The sequence below is a fragment of the Pelophylax lessonae genome (genome assembly GCF_965119305.1).
Source record: "Pelophylax lessonae genome assembly, chromosome: 3".
Taxonomy (NCBI): Eukaryota; Metazoa; Chordata; class Amphibia; order Anura; family Ranidae; genus Pelophylax; species Pelophylax lessonae.
The window spans coordinates 501,630,026-501,646,742 of NC_138770.1; positions in this window are offsets into that span (position 1 = coordinate 501,630,026).

Sequence of the window (16,717 nt, forward strand, 5' to 3'; positions counted from 1 at the left end):
ACACCCATCTCACACTGCCATATGATAATGAATGGGGGTGTCCATTGCAAGTTAAATACACCCCCAGATCACATTGCTTTGTTAATTTACAGATCTAACTGGAATTTGATGGCACTGCTGTGAACCACTATGCCATCAAATTCTGCTGGGGACCTTTAAAAAGGATTATGTGTGATTGTGTGGATAATTATGCCACCTTAAATTTGCATCTCCCACATACCATGTGCAACTCTTGCAGGAATTGCGAATCAAGGATAATTCAGCACAGCATAATGAACAGACACATTGAGGAGTGTAGGAGCACAGCGTCAGATTCCCCAATCACACTATGGGGTTTTAACTCCTCCATAATTTTGCCACTTTGGAAACCAAGTGCTTACTTTATGTATACTTTTTAGACGGAACTCCAATTTCTAATAGGGTGATATCATTGCATGAGATTTCCCCTCACTTCCTGTCTTAGTGTCACCAAGACAGGAAGTGAGGGGAATATCACTGTGGGGAAATAGCTTGCAATTGTTGCCTTATAATGTCCATAGTATATATAAAAGGAAAGAATTGCTGGCTATATCCCCACGGGAGATTCCCTCATTTCCTGTCGTGGTGACACCAAGACAGGAAGTGAGGGGAAATCTCATGCAATGATATAACACTGTTACATGTTCTAGTTATGTAGCAAACTTAAGAATATACAAAGCAAACCTCTTTTTTTTCCATTTTGGCAAAATCATGGATTAATTACAAAACTATCTTTGTTTGTCCCGTGGCTTGCAGGAAAAACATTTTGCCTTGATTCCACCATCAACACAGACAGGGGAAACCCTCCTGCGGAGCCATTGTGTTCACCCGGTGCTGCCCCTGCCAGGAAAACACATTGATTATTGCTAGTGGCTACAAGAGATGCTAGCGATAAGTGTGTGTAAAATCTGACAGACTGGTTGTACGTTGTCCTCCAGGTGATCGAGCAATCCACTTGGGTACCTTCAGCCTGGCCATACATAGTTTAAATCTGCATCTCAAATGAAGCAATCCCATTTACATATAACACTCCATAAAGGAGAATTGAGGGGCTTATCAGGTCTGCGTCAAAAATTAACAGCCACACCCAATCAGACAGCTCATGTTAAAAGGGACCTGAAAAGCAATCTGCATGGCTTGCTTTTCCAAGCATTGGCTAGTTTAGTGAGCCTGGACTAACAACAGTCACTGTAATGCTACCCATACTGCTGTCCTTTTAACATGGTGACAAAAGTTGATACCTATGCTACATGTGTGTAAAGTTACTTTCACCCTGCTAAATGGACAGCAATAAGGTTGTAAATACAGTGACTGCCTGTCCCCCCCTGATGGCGGCCCTGGGTGTGTCATGAAAGGCCAATTGAGAAAATGGCTATATCATGTAGAGGAAATCACCAGTGTGGGGCAACCTATGTCATGGAGGTAGATTTGGACATCGATGTATATGTATCACCAGAAATGGAATTCTTTGTTCTACAATATCTCAAAGACGACCTAGCATGTTATTTGAAGACTGTACTATTTTGGACATACTTGGACTCAAACATACACTGCTCTTTCCACAGCTCCTCCTCCTCTGGGGGTATGATAAGGTGAACATGCATCTTCACCAAAAGCACAAGATGATGTGTCGTGTCCGGATGAGGCTGCAGCGGAGATTTCAGTTCCAGGCTGATCTGGTGGATCTGCAGCGGGCCTGGAGTGATGCCAAAAGGCGCTCACCCAGGCTCCTGATAAAGGCTGTGGAGCAAATCTCCGGTAAGTAAAAATATACATTACATGTGACCAGATAGGTTACAATTTTTTGGGTAGGTGGACATGTGTTTAGCTATGCAACAACACTAATACCAACACACCCCCCCCCCTCCCTCTCGCTCCTACCTTTCCTACCTCCATCAAGTGTCTCTTCACAACCTTTAATACTACTATGTACATTCGTATTTTTTATGTTTCTTTTTTTTCTTCTGCTTCTAGCCAAAGCGGACGGCCGGCACCCTCTTGTGCTTTTGGTGAAGAAGGGGAGGAGGAGGACGGCCACACTCCAATATGCCTTCAGAGACAGCGAGCCATTTGAGCAGCTGAAAATTGTGGATCGTAAGTAGAAAATAAAAATGGTAGAAATTTCAAATCTCTAATCACATTTTACAGAGCCCCCTTTACATCGGAGTCTCCAGACTTACTACACTGTAAGAGGGAAGTGTGAAGACTCTGATGTAAGGAGAGTTCTGGGAACCATTATTTGAGGGGGGAAGCTGTGGACTCTGGTTTAAAAGGGAACTCTGTGGTCCCCAAAACTCCCCCATAAATCTGAGCTTACAGAGACCCTCTTACACTTCCCTTCCTCAATCCACCACAGTCAAGGGCACAACAAGTCCCACTGCAGAAGGCTACCTGCTTGGACTTGTAATGCTCTCTGTAGGGGAATGAGGAACTACTGCCTGCTATGCTAAGACTTGTAGTGCCCTCTGTTAGTGACTAAGGATTCCTCAGTCCTCAACATTCTAGGGCACTATAAGTCTCAGCATAGTGGGCTGTCATACCTCAGTCCCTCACAGCTCGGGTCAAAAACAACACAGTTAAACATCTAAAGGACAACTCCAAACAAAACTACCAATAATGGACAGAGTCCATATGCTCTATAATGTCAAATACCCGCTACCACTCACCTTCCACCTCCGGTGCTGTCATTGTGTAGGGCAAAGGGCTCCATCTACACCATGTTTGGCTTTCATGTCAGATAGGCAGGACTTGCTCAGCTCCACTCTCTTCCTTGGCAATTGACTCTGGCGTCATTGTGGATCTTTCCTCCTCTAGAAAACCCCCAGGGGCCCTCTCCTTGTCCCCCAGCCACCCAGGGCCTTCTTCTCCTCCTCCTCCACCAACCATTTTCAGACTCTTCCAACTTCCCTGGGGCTACTCAACCACTTTGCATAGTGGACACAACAAATCTATGACCAGCCTGCAAAATATCAAGTCTGGGCCTGGTTACCTGTATGTTCCGGGTCCAGGGCGGAGCTCTCCTCCCAGAGCAACAACTGATGATAGCAGAGTGAGTTGACCGGCCAGTCACTTCCTACTGGTGCAGGTACACACCTACCGATTCCTCCACATCTTAGGATAACATGATCAGACGGCCAATCCCCAGGCAGAGAAGGAGGAGTAAGTGTCAGCGGACAACAGACACCTGGCAGACGCAGTGAAGGGACTGCAGCACACTGCTGCAACTTTTTGATCCGAGGATTGAAAGCAATCTTTTACTTGGGAGATTTCCCTGACTGCGCCCTTCGAAATGTTGGTGCTCCGCCACTGGCCGCAAGGCCCCTGTAGGTGCGAGGCCTTAGGCGCCCGCTTAATTTGCATGGTGCCCTCCTGTTTTAAAACATGGTCAATGCATCTCATTGGTGTAAGTGCACTTCTATGTTCTGAATTGTAGGGGCATTGAGTATGGTGCTAGCATGATGAGAGGTTACTGCCTATTTGTGTCCATAAATAATATATAATGTTTTTCTTTTATTTTAGAAACCAGTGATCAGGATGTGGAGGCTCAGCCTTCTCAGGCCCCCTGTAAGTAATGTGGATGTGCTGGTGTGTTGTGTATTAGGTCGAACTTGGAGGAATGATTGTTTGTTTTGTTTTCTTTTGTGGTTGATGTAACTTCAGCAAGAGAGGAGCCTCAGGCAGGGCCAAGTCGCCTGGATCCGGGCCAGGAACACATTGGTGCCCAAGAAGAGGCCAATTGGTCTGAACCGGATGAGGACCTGGGCTCTCCTCAAATGGGAAGTAAGTATTCTACATGTGTTTGTGTGTTCAATGTGTCCTGGGAAATCTAAGGGCTGTAATATCTATATTTTGCCATTGGGGTTATGTAGCAGCTGACATTGAGGATGTTAGTTGTGGAGGACTGGTGAAGAGGGGCTGCTGCTTACCCAGTCCAAAGTAACTACTACCTTCAATGTTTCCCAACTACTTTCTGTGTGCCTTTATCAAATAGCTTTGGTTCAAGGATTGTATTTGTGTCTTTGTGTTTCTAGGAGATACGACGCCATCCCCCCATGAAGGGACACCATCCCCCCATGTAGGGTCTCCCCCATCCTCCCCCACTCCAGGCTCCCCTGAACTAGTCTGTAAGTACCTAAAATTAGATTCTCACATGAATTGTGTGTGCTAGGATGATGTGTATCTAGGATAATCTAAGTTGGAGTCTAAGCAAGTGTAGTTTTGCTATATGTGACAGGAAGGTTGGTCATGAAACACTCTTGCTTAACCTTCATGTTTGAAAGGTGGTTTTGGGGAGCTTTACAGGACATGTTATCTTTTGTAAGTTATCTCAAGCCACCCTATTCTAAATTGGTGTTAGTTTCTCTACATTGGAAATGGTGTGCTTTGTACTTGTAAATTTTTTGTGGACATTGTAATTTAATCATGTCCTGATTTAGTCAACACTGAAAATGTGTGTTTGTCAATCTTTCATAAATACTCTTCCTCGGTAATGTAACACATTCCAGTTCACAATTTGTGTTCTTTTTGTGCAGTTTCTCCAGAGCCAGCCACGCCAGCCACGCCATCCACTTCAGGGGCCCCAAAAAAACCTGATGATGGTAAGTTGTGTGCTTTTCCAGTAATGTGTCTACTTAGTAAGTGGAGAAATGCTAACTGTGTATGTCCCCGCTCAGGCTTCAAGTTGTTCTAAAGGCAGCAGGTTCTTTATGTGAATGCATTCTATGCATTAGTATTCCAAGTGATAGGTGTGCATATTCCCCCTAAGACTTACTGGGACCATTTTTTACGGTAATTTTTGCACTAATACTTGTCTGGAACAGACTCCCCCTCCTCCTTAACTGAGGTGACAGCATGCCAATATTGCCTCCTGATGCTGTCACTCCTAATCATTGAGACCATTGGAAGGGAGGGGGGCAAGGCTGGCTCACAGCCTAGTGCCTGAACAGGCACAGGGTGCTTGGCTTCATCTCATGTGCCTCCATAGCAAGCTGCCTGCTGTGGGGTCAAACAACAGGAGGGAGGTGCCTAGAGGTGTGTACAGGGGCCATGTAAAAAGGAGGATTGTTATTTCTCTTGTCCCCAAAAACCTAGAGAGTGTAAGTCTAACCTGATTAGTTTTCCGCAGCCCTCCCAAAATGATATGTTTCCAACACTTAGAACAGGCAGGGCTGAGGCACAAAAAACATCCGAAAAACACAATCAGCAGGGAGTACGTATCCTTAACGCTACAAGCTTCACCCAGTAGAATGATGCTTGCACTGTACAAATCTGCATCACCACCATATCAAAGTCTAAATCTAACTGTCAGGGAAATGTGGAGGGGTAATGAGTGGGTGTTAGAGCGTTTTCATGACTGCGTAACCTACAGTTAGCGTGATTCGATTTTTAGATACATTTTTTATTTTCTCTTAACACAGCTGGGATGGCGGAAAAACATAAAGGGGAGCAGACATATCTCCTCCGGCCAGAACTGGCCCTCCGAATTCCAAAGGGTAAGTCTCTACTATGTGTCAGGTTCAATCTATAGACAGTAAGAGGGAGAGAGAACGCTACACAAACTCCAATGGTGATAGAGATAAATGTGTGCACATGTATCGTGTTGACCAATTGAACCCAAAACACCTTACATTCTTCTAAATGATTGCTTGTGTTGACATGAAGAAAAGCCTTTTACTTAGCTTTGGTGGAACTGCTACTAACATTCCAAGCCATCTTATGTAACCTTTTGACCAATTTGCTGTGAAAGTTTGAGTTCAAGGTTTACAACAGCAATTTAGCATATTTGCTTCAGAGTGTTGATAAAAGCCAAACAATAGACTCCTAAGCATATTTGTTGAGGCACATTAATTACAATCGTTGTTTGGATCATTTTGGCTAAAACTAATTGTTATGTCTTTTTCTACCCAGGGCACACCCACCTCACATATGAGGATCTTTTGGAGTATGTGACATGGTGTATTGACCGAATTCTAGTTTTAGAAAACATTTCGGGGGTTGCTCCAGACCCAAAGGAGCCATTTGTGCGGAATGTCACCCCGTTAAAAAGATCATAGTTTTTTTTCATTGGTTTTGTTATTGTACCCAGCAATGTGACATTTCTCCCTTAACCACTCTACTACCGCTCACAGTAATACTACTGCGGCAGAGTGGCTCGTTCCCGTCCAGTCACGTAGTATTAACGTGACTGGACTCCTCCCCTTCTGGGCGGCGCTTGCGCGCCGCCGGAGGCTCGCTCCCGCTGTTTTCATTCACAGCGGGAGTCGGGCCAGGGGAGGAGCAGCGGCGATCGCCGCTGCTCTTACCCGATCGTCGGGGATCGAGTCTGGAGATCCGCCCGCTGTGTGTAAACACAGCGGGCGGATCTCCATAGTGACAGGGAGTGACAGATCGGACTGTTCAGCATAGCTGGACATCCGATCTGTCCATGAATCACATAGTCACCTCCCCCCCTACACGTCAGTAAGCACCAGGCATACATTAACCCCTCCCTCTCCAATAAAATTAACCCCTTCCCTGCCAGTGTCATTTTTACAGTAACAGTGCATATATATAGCACTGATTACTGCAGTAATGTCACTGGTACCCCCAAAAGTGTCAAAAATGTCAGTCAGGGGTCCGGTCTGTCCGCCGCAATGTCGCAGTCCCGCAAAAAAAATCGCAGATCGCCGCCATTACGCGTTAAAAAAAAACACCAAAAATGACAGAAATCTTTCCCTTTGTTAGTAAACGCAATAACTTTTGCGCAAACCAATCAAAATACGCTTATTGCGATTTTTTTTACCAAACATATGTAGCATAAAACAAATTGGCCAAAAACTTTTAAAAAAATTGGTTTTTACATCTTTTTTGGGGGGAATTTCATATAAAAAAATGTGAAAAATATTGTTATTTTTTCAAAATAAACGCTCTTTTTTTGTTTATAGCGCAAAAAGTAAAAATCGCACAGGTGATCAAATACCACCAAAAGAAAGCTCTGTTTGTGGGAAAAAAAGGACGTAAATTTCGTTTGGGTACGGCGTCGCACGACCGCGCAATTGTCAGTTGAAGTCGCACAGCGCCGAATCGCAAAAAGTGGCCTGGACGGAAGACAGCAAATTCCTCCGGTTGTAAAGTGGTTAAAAAAAAAATTATAATTAAAAAAAAAAAAATTAAAAACCCCTTTTTTTGGGACCCAAAAAAACCAAAAAAAAAAAAAAAAGCCTTGTTTTTGGCAACCAAAAAAAATATAAAAATTTTAAAAAACCCCTTTTTTTGGGACCCAAAAAAACAAAAAAAAAAAAAGCCTTGTTTTTGGCAACCAAAAAAAATATAAAAATTTTAAAAAACCCCTTTTTTTGGGACCCAAAAAAACAAAAAAAAAAAAAAAAGCCTTGTTTTTGGCAACCAAAAAAAATATAAAAATTTTAAAAAACCCCTTTTTTTGGGACCCAAAAAAACAAAAAAAAAACAAAAAAAGCCTTGTTTTTGGCAACCAAAAAAAATATAAAAATTTTAAAAAACCCCTTTTTTTGGGACCCAAAAAAACAAAAAAAAAACAAAAAAAAGCCTTGTTTTTGGCAACCAAAAAAAATATAAAAATTTTAAAAAACCCCTTTTTTTGGGACCCAAAAAAACAAAAAAAAAACAAAAAAAGCCTTGTTTTTGGCAACCAAAAAAAAAAATGTTTACAAAAAAGCCTTGTTGTTTTTGGTAACAAACTAAACCAAAAATGTTTACAAAAAAGCCTTGTTGTTTTTGGTAACAAACTAAACCAAAAATGTTTACAAAAAAGCCTTGTTGTTTTTGGTAACAAACTAAACCAAAAATGTTTACAAAAAAGCCTTGTTGTTTTTGGTAACAAACTAAACCAAAAATGTTTACAAAAAAGCCTTGTTGTTTTTGGTAACAAACTAAACCAAAAATGTTTACAAAAAAGCCTTGTTGTTTTTGGTAACAAACTAAACCAAAAATGTTTACAAAAAAGCCTTGTTGTTTTTGGTAACAAACTAAACCAAAAATGTTTACAAAAAAGCCTTGTTGTTTTTGGTAACAAACTAAACCAAAAATGTTTACAAAAAAGCCTTGTTGTTTTTGGTAACAAACTAAACCAAAAATGTTTACAAAAAAGCCTTGTTGTTTTTGGTAACAAACTAAACCAAAAATGTTTACAAAAAAGACTTGTTTTAGTGAAAACCTCAAAAAAAATTTTGGAACACAAAATATGTTTATCTAAATAAAATTAAAGTATGTTGCTCTTTGCAGCACAAATGTTACATTGGCAATTTAGTTCATTCTATTATATATTGTAAGATATTTTTTGTACGCTACAGTTGGTAGACACCCACATGTGTTATTAAAAAATGTATTTTATTACCCAAGTTTTCTTTTTGGTGTACACATCGAATGTCTTTTGTGTTGTATTTGTTTAGTCGAGTGGTGTGGTCTGTAATTGTTAGTATGTTGGCTTTGGTTTATGTTAGCCTTGAGACTTGTTTTGAAGCTACATTTGAAGGGAGACCTTTTCTTGGGTCGTTATGTGAACATTGAGTTATCTAAATTTACATGAAATCATATGTTTGGAGATCGAGAAGCACGTGTGTATAAATGCCTACATTAACCAGGGCCATTACTTGGCCACCAACACTCCTAAAAAACCAAAGAGCAAACACAAACTAATCATTTTGCATAAAATTTTATTTCATCCCCAAAAGAAGCACTATAATAAATCATATTGTGCCACCCTCAAATTAAAAAAAAAAATGGCCCAACAAATTGGCCAATGTAACAATCATTAACAAAACTAAACCAAATTAAACAAAAAAACAAAAAATTAAGTTGGTGGTGGTGCCTGAAGCAGTGTGGTGAGCACTGTTAAGGTTCCTGCCATCAAATGGTGGGCCAATAGTTCCATCTGGTCTGGGGTTAGCTGTAGAGTTGTGGTCAAGTGGCCCATTAGGATCAGATCTTGTGTCTGAGGCTGCTGATGATGCAGGGTGTTGAACCTTGGAAATGTCCCAGACAGAAGATGTTGTGCCAATAGTCTCATCTGCTCTGGGGTCAGCCTAAGAATTTGGGCAACGTGTGCCATTAACATGAGATGGGATCGTTGCTGCTCCAAGGCTATTTGATGCTGCTGGTGGTGCAAGGGTTGTGAAGATGTGTGGGGAGTGGTGGTTGATTGGTTGTTGTGGTCCACGGTGCGGGGGCAAACGACATGTCGCATTGGTGACAAAAAAGAAGAACGGCCTGGGGAGGAGTGAAGTGATAAAGGTGTGGAGGGAATGTAGTCAGGTGGAAGGGGTACTGTGGAACCAGTGCGCATTGAGGTTGTGCAGGAGGATTGCTCATTGAGGGGTGTGGGAGTCCGAACGGAGTGTGAAGTGCTAGGAGTGGCTACAGGAGGAATTGTCCCATCCCCAGCTGCCTGACAAGTGGCCAACACTGGCATTACCCTCCCACTACCACAACCTGCAGTGGCAGGTGAGTGAGATGTTTGGGAGGGCTCTGCCAATGGGGCATCTTCAGATCCAAACAGGCATTGGCGTGTGGCCAGCACCTGAGTGTCAACACTTTGCCGATCCCGTTGATGCTGGTCTGCTAAACTTACCAAGCTGTTACGCATATCCTGTTGAACCTGTAACATATCCTGGTGAACCTGTACCATTGTTGCTACAGATTCCTGTATGAGCCCGAGCAGACGTACTGCCTCAGTAGATTGCTGAGTACGCCTCCTTAACTCATTTTGGACCTGATACTCATCAAGCAGCCTCTCGGCTACATCCAGCATAGATGGACGAAGTTGGGTAGGTGACAATCCCTCTGCATCTAAGGCTACCTGAAAGCAGAAGAAATAGACCAAATCATTATCAAACATCATGACTAAATATTTCAGATTAGTTTGACAACTTAACACCCCAAGCAGAACGTTGAAAAGTTTGATGTGCTTCTAATGAGTACTTGTTCATTGTAAGATTATCCAAGCTAGCAACACTTCTGATAATGGGTACATATTATATTGGTATGACTAATATGACAAAGGCAAAAAAGATTCAACATGAAGGTGTTCCCAATTAACCCTGGTGTGGTAGGTTGTTTATGCTTTTGGTAAATCTGTTACTACACCAATGACTTTATACATCTACGTATGTTGTCTAAAATCTTGCCATCAATCGGCTAGAGGACAACCCAAACAAACGATACCCATGAATTTGGACCTGGAAAATCAAAGACGGGCCGGACTTTAAAGATCCTGGATGTTTTTGGAACATTAGTGGCACACCAAATTATAACATAATTCCCTGATGTTCAAGATAGAACTCTTGTTGTGCTGGTGCATCGTCAGAATGTCATAGCACTAATTTAACACACACAATGTAAGCCACATCTAGTCCAAAATCAATGCTACCATTGAAATGTTACATGTGCACCTTGTTCCCTTATATCACATACCACAGCACTGGATGCAGAATCGTCGCCAGCTCCTGATCCAACTCCAGCTGCAACGTCAAGAGGGGCCTGATGTTCTTTTAAAAACAAAAAAAAAAAAAAAACATGTTTAGTACATAACCTTAGTCAGTAATGATTATGGCCAGATTGCCCTCCTAGCTTCATGAATGAAGCATTGAGGCCAAACATTCAAAAGTGCTTTCCTAGGCTCATAGGACACTTGCTAAACCCTCCCAAAGGTTAAGAAGGCTTGGTCTGCCTACTAATGACGGCACCCATTAATGCTGTCAACTGTGTTTTGCAGGGTAAACATCTAAAAGGCAACACTCTTTCATAAGAAAAAACATGTGTGTTAATGGGGTTAATAAGATTCCAAAAAACATTATTTGGCTAGACATACCAACACCTTCCTCCAGGCCTAGCTGCACTGGGTGTGTTCCCTGCTGCGGATCTTCTGTAAAGGACATAGCAATATGAGCTATCTTGGAAAAAAAAAACATCTACATTGTTTGGCACAGTATGATATTGGACCTACCAGGAGGAGGGTCAGCACTGATGTCAACACCTGTGAGTCCGTCTGGTTCGCCAAGCTGCATGGGCTGTGGAGGGGCTGAGATCCGTGCTACAGATGAACAAATTGCAGGTTGGGGAAAACAAAAAAAGGACAATTGGAAGGGCAAGTATCACATTCTATTAATGTCACACATAGGATAGTAGTTAATCTTTTCCAAACAACTCACACAATTGACATCCAAGATAATATCCTACCTCGGTGCAAAGCATCCGAATCTAAGTCCTCTCTGGTAAAGATGGTATCAGGTCCTATGATGTTCAAGAAAGGTAATTGATAATCCCAGAGAGAACTTCGTGCACGTTCATCCAGCCGACCTTGTCGGTCATAAAGACCCTCCGCAGCCCATGCAATTAGCTTCTTCCGAACGGACCCACAGATGTCGTTGACCTTCTTCCGCACACAGTCACGGTGGCGAGGTGCTTCACCCAGTGCATTTACAGCATCCCGGATTTCATCCCACAATCTGTTCTTCTCTGTTACTGAGTAAGACGCGGCCCTGGTCCCATGTATCGCCTGATATCTGGCCATATAGGCGTGGACCAGGGCACAGCACTGATTGTGGGTGAAACGGGGAAGCCGGGATAATGTGGACAAGCTGACTCTGGTGGACGGACCCGCTCCAGGACTACTGTCAGAAGAGCCAGCTTGTCCACTTGGTGTGTTACCACCTCCCCCGGCTTCCTCCTCCGGGATGGGGATGGTGGACTCCCTCATGGATACAGCTGGAGCCTCCCTCACACCAGAGCCAGATGATCTTCCCCCCCTGCCCCCCCTGCCCCCCTGGCCACCCTGGCCACCCTGGCCACCCTGGCCACCCTGCCCCTTCTCATCCTTCCAGTGGGTGGGGCCATGGGAGCACGAGGTGGGCAGAGAATCTGGCTGTCCAGCAGCAGCAAAGAGCCCCAAACTCCTAAATCTGAAATGACAAAAGAGAAAACAGAAAAAACAGGATTTGCAGATTGCTCTTCATATACAGTATAATTAGTGAACAGTTACAGAACACACTTACCTAATGGCACAAACAGACTTGGTGGTGGTGGTGGTGGTAGTAGTGGGCAAAGAGCAGAAGAGGCTGCAAAGAAAAGGAAAAAAAAAACACATAAGAAAACGCATATGGGTACAAATCACACGAGGCCCTCCAAACACTTACCTAATGGCACAAACACGGTGGTGGTGGTGGTGGTGGCAAAAAAAGCAGAAGAGGTTGCAAAGAAATGTAAAACAAAAAACACATAAGAAAACGCATATGGGTACAAATCACACGAGGCCCTCCAAACACTTACCTAATGGCACAAACACAGTGGTGGTGGTGGTGGTGGTGGCAAAGAGCAGAAGAGGCTGCAAAGAAATGGAAAAAATACACATAAGAAAACGCATATGGGTACAAATCACACGAGGCCCTCCAAACACTTACCTAATGGCACAAACACGGTGGTGGTGGTGGTGGTGGCAAAAAAAGCAGAAGAGGCTGCAAAGAAATGGAAAAAAAAAACACATAAGAAAACGCATATGGGTACAAATCACACGAGGCCCTCCAAACACTTACCTAATGGCACAAACACGGTGGTGGTGGTGGTGGCAAAAAAAGCAGAAGAGGTTGCAAAGAAATGTAAAACAAAAAACACATAAGAAAACGCATATGGGTACAAATCACACGAGGCCCTCCAAACACTTACCTAATGGCACAAACACAGTGGTGGTGGTGGTGGTGGCAAAGAGCAGAAGAGGCTGCAAAGAAATGGAAAAAATACACATAAGAAAACGCATATGGGTACAAATCACACGAGGCCCTCCAAACACTTACCTAATGGCACAAACACGGTGGTGGTGGTGGTGGTGGCAAAAAAAGCAGAAGAGGCTGCAAAGAAATGGAAAAAAAAAACACATAAGAAAACGCATATGGGTACAAATCACACGAGGCCCTCCAAACACTTACCTAATGGCACAAACACGGTGGTGGTGGTGGTGGTGGTGGTGGCAAAAAAAGCAGAAGAGGCTGCAAAGAAATGGAAAAAAAAAACACATAAGAAAACGCATATGGGTACAAATCACACGAGGCCCTCCAAACACTTACCTAATGGCACAAACACGGTGGTGGTGGTGGTGGCAAAAAAAGCAGAAGAGGTTGCAAAGAAATGTAAAACAAAAAACACATAAGAAAACGCATATGGGTACAAATCACACGAGGCCCTCCAAACACTTACCTAATGGCACAAACACGGTGGTGGTGGTGGTGGTGGTGGTGGCAAAAAAAGCAGAAGAGGCTGCAAAGAAATGGAAAAAAAAAACACATAAGAAAACGCATATGGGTACAAATCACACGAGGCCCTCCAAACACTTACCTAATGGCACAAACACGGTGGTGGTGGTGGTGGCAAAAAAAGCAGAAGAGGTTGCAAAGAAATGTAAAACAAAAAACACATAAGAAAACGCATATGGGTACAAATCACACAAGGCCCTCCAAACACTTACCTAATGGCACAAACAGACTTGGTGGAGGGGGGGTGGTGTAATCCTTTATAGGCAAAAGGAGGCTGCAAACATTAAACATACATGAGAAATCGCATGACCTACATACGTGCACATAATAAATTACAGTTATCAGGAAAGCAAAAATGGTGTCTTTGGAAGCTGGGAAGGTAAGGGGGCAGGTTTAGATGCCAAATCTAGACTGCACACCTTTAACAAACATGAGAAAACACATGTCCAAACCACATGCACATGGGGCCAACTGCCAATGATTAAAAGACACTTGAGGGGTTCCCAAGCTATTGTGGGTTGGAGGGGATTCACCATAGACAACTTAAGCACACCCAAGATAAGTACAAATTCTCTCCTTCCTTTTTTTTGGGAGAGAGAGATACAATTGTCTTACCTCCAGATAATGTAGGTTGTGGGTCACAGGGTCTTGCTAGCACATAAGAAACATCGATCTATAACATCCAGCAGCCATATTGGCCATGTGCTCCTTTTATAGCTGGCTCACAGGTGTGATAATTAGCGGCCGTTTCTATATATATCTGCGCATTCGCAAATTTGCGCGTTCAAAATGGAGGACGATATCCCAGACGCATTAGATGGTGCAATGCTGGCATTTATCGGTGCCTTGTTTGAGGAGGCCCTGGCACAGGAGGCAGCAGAAGGTGGGGAAGCTGCAGCAGAAGGTGGGGAAGCTGCAGCAGCAGCAGCAGCACCTCCAGCAGCAGCACCTCCAGTCCGTGTGCCCTTACCTCGCCAGCCACGCATTTTTGCTCCAAGGATCTATTTGGACAAGCTGCGGGATTCTGATGTCAGGAGGAAGTTCCGGCTCGAGCGAGGAACTATTCTACACCTCTACCAGCTCATAGCAGACAAAATTGACCCGGACACACAGCGCGGCCATGCGGTGCCCGGCATGGCCAGATTGCTGGCCACTTTGTATATTTTAGGGCGTGGCAGCTTCCAAGCCACTTCGGGAAGTATCATGGGCATTAGCCAGCCCACAGTTTCAAGGGTGTTCATGTTGGTCATTAATGCCATAGTGGATATAGTGCCCAATTTTATCCACTGGCCACAGAATGAAAATGAGTGGAATGAAGTCAAGTTGGGTTTCTACCTGCGGGCACACATGCCGCAAATCCTAGGGGCAATCGATGGCACCCACATAGCCATTAGGCCACCAAGGAGCCACGAAAGTGAGTACCGGAACCGCAAGCAGTACCACTCCGTGAACGTCCAATTAGTGTGTGACGCCAAACAGCGCATCATGAGTGTCAACACTGGTCACCCAGGGTCGTGCCATGATTCCAGTATGTTAAGAACCAGTACTCTGTACGAGGTGTTTGAAAGTGGACAAATGCCCGAAGGGTGGCTTATTGGTAAAGTATTTTGTCTTAACAACATAAACTGTAAGATTACATAGACATAGGAATAAGCTACATCGGTGTACACCCTGATTTAAGCAAAGCCTACCTAAAATGGATGTGTTAGGAGTTGTCAGGCTGTTCACACACAACCAGATCAGCAGCTTAGCAGCTCACAAAAGAAAGATTTGCAAAGTTGTCTTTGAGTCCAATGAAGGTGGTTAACCAATGTGTAAATGGTGTCCTCTAGCCACCCAAAGAAAACCTACAAATGATTCCAATGGTATTGCCATATCCCCAAAGTACTTTGCATAAGTGAGTCAATATTGGTTTCCTCACTCTAGTTGCAGATATATTCCAGAAGTAAGACCTAGGCTAATGTAATAGGAACAAAATAGGGGCCAAGTTGGAACTTGCAAGAGAAACCCACCACTTTGTGTGTCCTTTTTCCCATTTGTATTAGTGATTTAGGCAGTTAGACAGAGTTGAGATGTTTCATATGATTTTTTGCAAACAGACGAGCAGGTTGTTTAGTAAAATGCCTAATTGTCTCCCATTTTGAGGAGTCATCTAAAGTCACATGATAGGAAGAACTAATGTATATTTTTCTTATTTTTCAGGGGATGCTGGTTACCCGCAGCTGACGTGGCTGATGGCTCCAATCAGGTACCCCCAGGGCCCAGCAGAGAGGAATTACAACAGGGCCTTGCGGAGAAGCCGGAGTATCATTGAGTTGACCATAGGTCTTCTCAAATCCCGGTTTCTCTGCTTGGCCCGGCCTGGGGGTGAACTCCTGTACTCTCCTACAAAGGCTTCCAAGATCATCCTGGCGTGCTGCGTGTTGCACAACATGTGCGTTGCCAGGGATGAATCTTGGGAGCTGACGGAGGAGAGGGAGCCAGAGGTCCGTCAGCCGGCGGCCCCCAGGCGGCGGAGCACCGCTGCCGGTATGGCCACCCGGAATACCCTGGTTGCTAGCCACTTTACATGTAAGTACTGTAACCGGTCAAGATAGGGCATGTGTATTAATTAGCTAGTTAGCAGAGGTGCCACTCACAGGGAGACAGAGGGTCATTATCATCTGCCAATGACACTTGCCATTGTAGATAAAGTGTAGTCAACATTGGTAAAATTGTGTTACTTGAGCAAAAACATGCACCTCTAACCATAAACATGTTGGTATTGTGAATAGTGTAAAGGGCTGAGAAGAGCTGGCAGGTGTTTATTTGTGTCTATGCCACCTGTGTAGTTATTGATAACATGAACGGCTGCTTGGTATCTTATGGTGTTTTAATTTTCCAGAACATCAACATCTTGGAATCATGGCACGTACCATGGGAAGCCTGTGGTGATGGGCTGTCTGGCGTCACAGGTGTGTATTCAAATGTTTACATTAATGATTTCTGGTTTGTGTAAGTTGGCATAAAATGTGTTATTTCACTCGTGATGTCGAAATTAAATGAAGTTCAGAATGAAGCAAACAGGCATTAAGATGTGATTTTCATAATGAAATGTCTTATCCTTTGTTTTATTTTTCCAGGAGTGGTACTGCTTGCGGGTGTAGGTGGTAGAAACCCACCTTGATGGACTCCACTCATCTTCTTTTGTGGTCAGTGGATATTTGGTAAGGCACATGGCCAATGACCAACATGAACACCCTGGAACTTCGAAAGTGGCTTGGAAGCTGACCAGCAACCTTGCCATGCCTGTCCCCTATGAGCTGGTAGAGGTGCAGAATGGATTCTGAACTCTGCCGGAAGTTGTGGAAGACATCAGAATCCCGTAGCAATGGAGCAAAGATCGTGGTCTGGCGCTGTAAAGGCACACGGACTGGAGAGTGACAATATTATTTTGCTGC